Source organism: Dipodomys ordii, unplaced genomic scaffold, assembly GCF_000151885.1.
Source record: "Dipodomys ordii isolate 6190 unplaced genomic scaffold, Dord_2.0 Scaffold13, whole genome shotgun sequence".
Taxonomy (NCBI): Eukaryota; Metazoa; Chordata; class Mammalia; order Rodentia; family Heteromyidae; genus Dipodomys; species Dipodomys ordii.
Window position 1 is genome coordinate 13497607 of NW_012267229.1, and position 8073 is coordinate 13505679.

The following is an 8073-nucleotide window of genomic DNA, read 5'->3' on the forward strand; positions in this document are numbered from 1 at the left end:
GATCCTCAGATCTCAGCCTCCTGAGTAGCTAGGATTACAGGCGTGAGCCACCAGCGCCCAGCCAGTCTCTTGAGTTTTTGTGCTCAAGGCTCTACCACTTGAGCCACAGCTCCACTTCTTGCTTTTTGGGATTAATTAAAGAGTCTCACGGACTTACCTGCTCAAGCTGGCTTTCAACCATGATCCTCATCTCAATCTGAGTAGGTAGGATTACAGGTGTGAGTCACCAGCACCCAGCTCTCCAGAACATTTTTATGCATATAAAACATTGTTTGTGTGTTTGTGTGTTTATTGGCAGTTCTGAGGTCCTTCACACTTGCCAGCAGGTACTCTACCACTTGAGCCATATCTCCAATGACTTTTTAAAAACTTCTTTGTGTATACCAGTCCTGGGGCACTGTCTCTGAGCTTTTTTGCTCAAAGCTAGCACTCTACCATTTGAGCTACATCTCCTCTTATACTTGAACTCTGGGCCTGGGTGCTGTCCCTCAGTTCTTCAGCTCAAGGTGAATGCTCTACCACTTGAGCCACAGCACCACTTCCAGTTTTCTGGTGATTAATTGGAAGTAAGAGTCTCACGGACTTTCCTGCCCAGGCTGGCTTTGAACTGTGATCCTCAGATCCCCGCCTCTTGAGTAGCTAGGATTACAGGCATGAGCCACTGGCACCTGGTGTCACTTATGCATTTTTGGTGGTTAATTGAAAATAAGAGTCTTGTAGATTTTCTTGCTGTGTCTGTCTTTGAACTGTGATCCTCAGATCTCAGCTCCTGGATAGCCAAGATTATATATAGGCATGAGCTACTGGTGCCTGACTTTAGAGACTTTTTATTGTTGTTGGTCGTGGGGCTTGAACTCTGGGCCTGGGCGCTGTCCCTTAGCTCTTCAGCTCAAGGCTAGCGCTCTACCACTTGTGCCACAGCACCACCTCCAGTTTTCTGAGTGGGTAATTGGAGATGAGAGTCTCACAGCCTTTCCTGCCCAGGCTGGCTTTGAACTACAGTCCTCGGATCTCAGCCTCCTGAGTAGCTAGGATTACAGGCATGAGTCCATGCCCAGTGAGACTTTTTATTACACAACTTTTCAACCTACAGTAAAGTAGAAGGAAGTATGTAGCATAGCTTCAACAATTACTATTATACTGCTAAACTACCACTCCTTACCTATTTTTTCCTCCAGGCTTTGTAAGGTATAGTTAATTGTAAAATCACCCACTCTAAGTGAATAGTCCAGTGAACTTTGGTCAACTATAGACTTGTGCAGCTATCACCACAGTGACTGTTTCAGATCATTTCTGTTACCCCAGCAAGTTCTTTCCAGTGAAGGGATTGGCATTGTAGTCAGCCCTGCCCCCACAGCCAGCTGACCACTCCTCTGCTTTGTCTGTTTAGGCTTTCAGCCTTTTTGAGCATTTCATGAAAGTGTGAATCATACAAAGTACAAACTATTTCCTTTCTTCTTTCACTTCCTATAATGTTTTTGAGGTTCTTCCATGTTGTAATATGGTGTTACATGTTACAATGTATATCCTTGCATTGGTGCTAAAGCTTCTCCCTCCCTCATATTCAGCAATTGCTGGGCCTCTGGATTGTTTGCAGTTTTGAACTAGTAGTCTTCCCCTCTTGGTTGAGAGAGTATTTTCCAAGAACTCTGGGTGATGTCTGAAATCATGGCTTGTATTGAATCTTATGTACATGCACATCTGTGATGAACTTTAATTTATGAACAAGAGATTAAGAATCTACTAAAATAGAACAAATATAATTATTCTATAATTAGTTATTTAAAACTTTTGCATTGTTTCTGGCATTTTTCTATTTACTGTAGAAAATGAAACTTCGGATTAGAGGCACTCCCATACTGTGATTAGAACTACAGTGTCACAATTATGTACAAGTCTTTTTTGTCAATTGTGGGGCTTGAACTCAAGGTCTGGCACTGTTCCCTAAGCTTCTTTGTGCTCAAGGCTAGCGCTCAGCCAGTTGAGCCACTGTGTCTCCTCCCATGTACAGGTCTTGTGGCATATGTTTTTCTTTTCTGTTAATGCCTAGAGTTATTCGTAAGTTTATGTTTTACTTTTGGAGATATTTCCAGACTTTCCTAAGTGGCTGTGCCATTTTATATTCCCACCAGTAACATGTGAGGGTGAGTGGTGGTGCCATACTGTGTTTTTAGTTTGCATTTCCCTGATGACAAATAGCAGTAAACACCTACTTACATGCTCTTTAGCCATTTACATATTTGTATTTTTCTTCTCTGATGAAATGTTTATACAAATCTTTTGGCCATCTCCTCCCCCCTCCTTCTGTCTCTTCTCTTTCTTTCCCCTTTCTGTTCCCTTTGGTGCTGGGCACTGAGACCACATAGGTAAGTACTGAGCTAAACCCTCAGGCCTTGCCAATTTGTTATTTGGATTGTTATCTTTTTCTGTTTGTTTTTGTTTTGTTTGAGACCCATCTTGCTCTGATGCCACAGCCTAGTGACCCCTTCTGCTTCAGCCTCCCCCTTCTTGGATCTGTTTGTTGTCTTTTAAGTTGCAGGTGTGTAATCTGGGCACAGATCCCTTATGAAATATATGGTTGGCAAAGATAGTCTGTGGCCTAGCTTTTCATTTATTTCTAGACTCTTAACTTGGCTCCATGGACAAATATGCCACCTTTATCACTATGCTTTAATACTATGCTTTATAATATGTTTAGAAATTAGAATAAATCCTCTTATTTTGTTTTCAAAGTTGGTTTGAATGTTCTGGGTCCTTTCTTTTTCTTTCTGTGTAAATTTTAGGTTTGTTTAGAGTTTCTTCAAAAAAGCAGAAAGATTAAGAGTTTGAGGCCAGCCAGTTCATTCATATTTTGATAGTGATTGCATGGTATTTTAGATCAATAATGGGAAAATTGCCAGGTAGCAATAGTGAATTTTGTAATCCATGCAGTGTTTTATAATTTTCAGTGTAAAGTCCTTAATATTTTTTCAGGGGAGGGCATGGTGGGAGGTGCTGTGAAGCCATGGCCTCAAGCATGCTATCTAGGCATGTACTGTGCTGCTCAGCTGCATCCCTAGCCCCAAGTCCTTCTAAAAAATATTCTTGAAGTTTATTGTTTTTTTTTTTTTGTCGGTCCTGGGGCTTGAACTCAGGGCCTGGGCACTGTCCCTGAGCTCTTTTGCTCAAGGCTTGCACTCTACCACTTTGAGCCACAGTGCTACCTTTGGTTTTTCTGGTGGTTAATTGGAGATAAGAGTCTTAAGGTGGCTTTTTAGCCTGGGCTGGCTTTGAACTATCATACTCAGATCTCAGTTCCTGAGTAGCTAGGATTACAGGCACCAGCCACCAGCACCTAGCTTTGAAAATTCTTTTTGATACAAGTACAACTATTTTTTTTAGTCATTTGTTGATAATATAGGGAAGTACAATAAAGTTTTATATATTGATCTGGTACTCTGTGACCTTCCCCAACTAATTTATTAGTTCCAGTTGTTTTGTAGATTCCTTAGAAATTTCTAGATACAGCATCATGTGAACTGCTGTTTGCTTGCTTGCTTGCTTCTGACAGGTTCCAGCAACATTACTCAAACTGGCCTTGAAATTGATTTGTAGCCCAAGACTGGTTTTGAACTCCCCATCTCCTTCCTTCACTTCCCAAGTACTGAGATTACAAATTTGTGTTGCTGTGCCCAGTTGCTTTAATATTTAATGTTTTTAGTACATTAGATTAGAATATAATGTTGGGGGCTGGGAAGGTGGCTCAGTGGTAGAACGCTTGCCTTGCATGCCTGAGGCCCTGGGTTTGATCCCTCACCACCACATAAGCAAAAAGAAAAAAGCCAGAAGTGGCGCTGTGGCTCAAGTGGTAGAGCGCTAGCCTTGAGCTAAAGAGCTGAGGGACAGCGCCTAGGCTCAGAGTTCAGGCCCCACGACCGGACCCCAAAATAAAGAAAGAAAGAAAGGAAGGAAGGAAGAAAGAAAGAAAGAAAATAATGTTGGATAGAGATGGCACAAGTGGATATTCTTGCCTTATTCCTTATCTTAAAGAAACTTAGCATTCAAATCTTTCTTCATTCAATATGCTGTCAGCTGTGAGTTTTTTTATAGTTGCTGTTTATCTAATTGAGGAAGTTCCCATTTATAGTTCTTTGAGGGTTTTTTGGTTTGTGTGCTTATGCTGTGTGTACATCAGTACTTGGGGCTTGAACTTAGGGCCAGGATGTGGTCCCTGAGGGGCCCCTCCCTTTAAAAATTTATTTATGTAGTACTGAGGAATTGAACCCAGGGCCTCATGCATGCTACGAAAACATTCTACCACTAAGCCACATTTCCCAGCTCTTAGCATTTCTACTTAAGGCTGGTACTTGAGCCACAGCTCCACTTCCACCTTTTTTTGTAGTTAGTTGGAGATAGGAGTCTCATGGACTTTTCTGCCCAGGCTGACTCAGAACTGCAATCCTGATTCCTAAATAGTTAGGATTACAGGCGTGAGCCATTAATACCTAGCTATTAAGCAGTTTTTTATATCTTTGTAACTCTGGTAGGTTAAAAACAAAATGTCTCCAACCCAGGGCTCACGCCTGTAATCTAGCTATTCAAGAGGTTAAGATCTGAGTACTGAGTTTCAGAGTCAGCCCAGGCAGAAAGTCTTTGAGACTCTTTATCTCCAATTAAGCACCAAAAAAGCCAGAAGTGGAGCTTGGCTCAAGTGGTAGAGCACTAGCCTTGAAGGGAAAAAAAAAAAAAGCTCAGGGACAGCACCAAAATGAACAGACAACAAAAAAATGAACTGTTATTTTGACTTGCAGTTTTAAAATTATGGATAAGTTGTGGATCTTTTTGGTTTTAGCTGTTTGAGCCTTTTAAACTGTCCCTTCATATTCTTTTGACTTATTTGTCTTTTATTCGTTCATAAGAGTTCTTGATATACTGAAGAAATTAGTCCTTTATCACATGTGTGATAAATTTTTTGCCCTATTTATTTATTTATGCAGCCTCATGCTTATGAGTCTGACACTACCACTTGAGCCATGACTCTAGCTTTTTTTTTTTTGAGACAATATTTTGCTCTGTTGCCCAGGCTAGTCTCTAACTCATGGTTAAGATCATCCTCCTAATCTCAGCCTCATAAATAATTGAGATTACAGCTGTATGCTCCTCACTCCAACTTGTCTTTCTCGTGGCGTGCGCATGCACGTGCATTCTATATTTTGATTCGTTCTTAGAAGACTTTCCATGATGATTTTACCAAGAAATGTCATCAGTTGAGAGCTAGTTAGAAATGCCGAATCTCAGATCCCATTCTAGTCCTGCTGAGTCAGATTCTGCATTTCGACAAAATTGGCGGGTGATTTATCCACACAACAAAGGCTGAGAAGTACTGCCTAAACCTCTATTCACCTGTCAAAAACTCAAAGTTGCCTCTGGGCCTTTGTAGTCATGTTTTGCTCTTCTAGTGCCAATTTTCCTTTTCCCTTCAGACCTAAGGAAGATTTGAATTCTTACGTATGCATACTTTCCTCCACTCCTAGACTATGTGGCTGCTATTGTATACTCCCCAACACATTCATGTTTTTTTTTTAATACAAGAAAACTACATTTCTGGGACCTAGTGGCATGATTGGTTGTGTCTGACCCTCCCCTCCTGCCCCCAACTGGCTGAAAGCCCCTTGTGGGCACGTGTTCTGCAAGGCTGGTCACATAGTGCCTGGCAATAAATAGTTGGAACACATTTCATATTGGGTTTGGGGCTCATACTGCCTCAGTATATATCCTAGCTAATCCAGCGCTAGTGACCTCTAGGAGCTTCATGCATACCTCATGGGATTGTTGTAAAATTGAGTTTATGTGAAAGGAGTGTCAACTATGTACTTGGTACATAATCAATGTTATGTAACTGTTAGCTGCTGTTGTCATTAGCATCATTACATTTTCAGCTGCCACACAGGACATTGGGGCTGGATGACCTTGGGCTGGTTATCAGATGAACTAATAATCCACAAAATGGTGTCAAAAAGTTACAGATAGTTGTCGTGTAAGGATGGGGCCAATCCATGTAAAGTGCTTAGCACAAAGTGAGGACTAAGTACATGGGAAGTTGAAGGAAGTTAGCATGTCTACCCCCAGGGTCTATGCTTAGTGGGTGCTCTATGACTTGGGCTTCTAGTTTTTGGTGTTGTCTTCCTGTCTAGCTGCTAGAGTATTATTGACTGTTATTTTCACTGTTGTGTGGTTTTGTTTTTGCTTGGGGTGGAAGACTTACTGCATTGGTCTGAATCTTTGGAACAAATGTGTGTTGAAGTCTTTCTGGGTTCACTTTTCATTCCTCTGCAACCTGAGCTCCCAAGGGAGTCCTTGAGTTCCCCAGGGTGGTGTCTCTGCTAAGTCTGGGAGAATCTGTTTCCAAAGACAGTAGAACTTCTTAGATTTAATTGGCTTGATAAACTGAGGCGATTGTAATCCTGTGCCCCGACTTCAAATTGCTTATCAGATAAGGCTAAAAGGTCTGACATCAGGTTCCTGTGGAGGGGAAATTCAGAACATGTGTTTTCAGAGAGTGAGAATAATGATCATACTGCCTGAAATAATGACTCACTGGTTAGTTTGTGTTTTCAAATCCACATTTTTTCTTCAATCCCACTTTTACTACAGGAGCCCTTCCTAATAAATGAGGACAGGTCACAGGGCCCAGCAAAACTGAATATAGACTTCAACTTCTTGCCAATACTTCAGGGCCCCAAACTCAGAGCCTTCCTCAGTATTTGACAGGTGCCTTCATGTTGATTGGCCAGGTGCAGTTTTTTTGAACCTGGTCAAATAGAAGGATTTAGGACCTTCCCTCCTAGGGCTATGTATCATCTCAGATTGATACTTATCCTGAGCTTTGGTTCTTGACCCTGACCGAAGATCACTTAGAGAGGTGGACTTGTAACATAGACAACTTGCTACAGTGTCAGTTCTGGTTCATTAGCTCCCTTGAGCTTCCAGAAAATGATGATGCTCTCCAAGGATCTCACTTTAAGTAGTGAGGACCTAGGAACTCTTTAAAAATACAGAAATCTTGGTCCTAGCTCGTAGATTCTGACTTAATTGGTCACGATGACTAATAATATGGATGAAGCTTTGGTACTGGTCATTTTTAACACTCCCCAGATTACATCAGTGTAAAGAACAGTTAGCGTAGATGCAGGTAAGGTATGGGATAATAGATGTTCTCAGTGATTCTCAACAGTAGGTCTTTAGACCAATGGAAAGATAGAAGGTATCAATCCCTTCTTAAGGGGTGGGAATGTGGCTTAGTGATAGAGTGCTTGCCTAGCATGCAAGAAGCCCTGTTCCTCAGTACTACATAAACGGGAAAAAAACAGAAGTGGTGCTGTGGCTCACGTGGTAGAGTGCTAGCTTAGAGCAAAAGAAGCTCAGGAACAGTACCCAGGACTGGAGGGGTCAGAAAGGGGGGGGGACTTCTTAATTGTGAGGAGGGCTTATAGGAAAAATTAATAAGAAGCATGGTATTAAACCTGTATACTATATGAAGGGATGGTTTCCTATTTTTCTCTGTCTAGAGTTGGCTGGTAGCTAGGCACGAGTAGCTTATGCCTGTAATCCTAGCTAATCAGGAAACAGATCTGAGACTCACAGTTCAAAGCAGCCTGGGCAAACAAATCTGAGAGACTTTTTTCTCCAGCAAAACACCAGAAGTATGGATGTGGTAGTGTGCCAGCTATGAGTAGAAAAGATCAAGGCAGGGGAAAGCTGTCTGGTGCTTATTTTGACTTTTTTTTGATGCTGATCTTAGGGTTTGAACTCAGGACCTGAGCACGGTCCCTGAGCTTTTATACTCAAGGCTAGTGTTCTACCACTTTAGCCACAACTCCACTTCAGGCTTTTTGGTGGCTAATTGGAGATGAGAAGAGTCTCATGTATTTCCCTGCCTGGGCTGGCTTTGAACCACAGTCCTTAGACCTCAGCCTTCTGGATGGGTAGGGTTGCAGGCATAAGCCAATGCCCAGCTGGGTCTCACTTTCTTACTTGTTTGCTTAAGGCTGGTGCTTTAGCACTTGAGACACATCTCCACTTGTCTCTTTTTTT

The 8073-nt window shown here is 41.9% G+C and overlaps 1 protein-coding gene across 3 annotated transcripts in view; it reads left to right on the forward strand.

Moving 5' to 3' along the window:
* Positions 1 to 8073, forward strand: part of Tm9sf4 (transmembrane 9 superfamily protein member 4) — a 58141-nt gene that overhangs the window by 8696 nt on the left and 41372 nt on the right. The window contains exon 1 of one of the 3 annotated variants that reach the window (XM_013010975.1): positions 2351 to 2366. The exons of the other annotated variants lie outside the window; for them this stretch is intronic. The gene's annotated coding sequence lies outside the window, so the exon portion shown is untranslated. Of the gene's footprint in view, positions 1 to 2350; positions 2367 to 8073 lie in introns of those variants that run through there. 3 annotated transcript variants of the gene reach the window in all.